Genomic DNA, 1,966 nt, shown 5'->3' with positions numbered 1-1,966 from the left:
CGCATTAGGGAGGGGCATATTTGGATATAATTTTTTGGAAAACTGGGTGTGGCCTGCCCCCTACAAGGTTTTTTGTACATATATCGGAAACTGCTATAGCTATGTCAACCAAACTCTACAGAGTTATTTCATTCAGGCATTTCCATATACAGTTCAAAAATGGAAGAAATCGGATAATAACCACGCCCATCTCCCATACAAAAACCATATCTCAGGAACTACTCGACCGATTTCAAGGAAATTCGGTATATAATATTTCTTAACACCCTGATGACATCGGTTCACAACCACGCCTTCTTCCAATATAACGCTATTTTGAATCCATCTGATGCCTTCTCTGTATAATATATACATAAGGAACCAATGATGATAGCGGAATAAAACTTTACACAAATACGATATTTGATGCGAGAGTATAAAATGTTCGGTGACACCCGAACTTAGCCCTTCCTTACTTGTTTTTAATTTAAGATTCTTGCCCTGTTTGCAGTGATAAGGCATTTTCGATTAAAATATGAGATATTTAAGGTTAAGTGCTTTAGTATTACAAGTTGATGAAATCGATTCATTAGTTCTCCTACATCTATGTGCCTACATTTACATAATACTTCATGAGAAGATTAATAACTCCGAATTTCATCATTATTTCACCTTGAGTCGATTTGAAGTATTTTTTTAATTCTAAAAAGCTCTCTTTTAATGCAGACCAAAATTGATTATGGAATTTCCGGCATATTCAGTTAGACATTAAACGCACTTCTGTTAAATGAAGCGCCAAAGGAAATACCAATTGGTTTGCATTTAACTACGTGGATAATCAAAGGTAACTGTTGTTGTTCGCCCCTTTTACTGACCTTTTTATTCTTTCCTAATTGTAGTCGAGTCATCGCGGTTCATGGCATAAGAATTCATGACGTATAAAAAACTCATTGATGTGGAAAAGAAACATAATCAAAAATTAAGCTGCCGTGTAGGAAAAACTAGCCTTACTTCCAAAAAAGATAGTTTCTCTTTGACTTTGACTTTGATGTCGTTCGCGGAAGTGGTGCACCAATGCGAGCAAGTAAGGAGAAAGGTATTACAAAAAAGTATTTATATTATTTTTAATATGTCATATATCTCTAAAACATGTATGTTTTTATAATGTCAGAATTAAGTGAAATCGAATCATAACAAATTTCCTATATACTATAGTATGTATAAATGTTTAAGTGTTTATCTACGGTTCTGGCCTATGGAACAGTGTTTCCTAAATAAACATAAAACTTGCAATTTATGAAATAATTTCAACTATGCTAAAATCTGAAAAGGTGTTTGATGATCTCCCTTTGTTTCAACGCAGAAATCTAAAAATTGTATAATTTTTTAATCGATCAAATCTTTATTTCACGAAACGCTTAATATATAAAAACTCATTGTATAATTATATTAGTATCTCTAGATTAAATAAGGAACAGGGTGCACTTAGTTTACTGGGAAGATAATAACAGTCAGGAGGAAGCGTCGAAGATATAGTGTGTCCTATATCTATGTATTAAATTAATGATCAGCCTAATGAGCTGAGTTTATTTTGGCGTGTCCGTCTGTATACACGTGAATTAGTCCCTCAATTGTTGGAACCGCCGGCATAGAATCACTATAATAAATAGCTGTCATACAAATTGATCGATCAAAATCAAGTTCTTGTATGGAAAACTTGTTTATTTTCTAAGACACTACTACAATCTTCGATCATATTGTTTTGATCGCTCTTATAGTAACTGAAGATCAAAATCAAGGTAAACATCAAGAACATTCCCAAAATTTAAACGACCACAATAGAGCCCAACTAAAAAATTTTAAATAACCAGATACAAGTTGAGTATTATGTTGCCGGAAGAAAGATTAGATGATATAGTCGATGTTCGGGTTGCAACAGATCCGTTTAAGAGAAACATCGGCTCCCTTCATGCACGCTCTAATTGAG

This window comes from Bactrocera latifrons, unplaced genomic scaffold (genome assembly GCF_001853355.1).
Source record: "Bactrocera latifrons isolate USDA-ARS-PBARC rearing strain unplaced genomic scaffold, ASM185335v1 scaffold_120, whole genome shotgun sequence".
Classification (NCBI taxonomy): Eukaryota; Metazoa; Arthropoda; class Insecta; order Diptera; family Tephritidae; genus Bactrocera; species Bactrocera latifrons.
Note: the sequence above shows the minus strand (reverse complement) of the source record.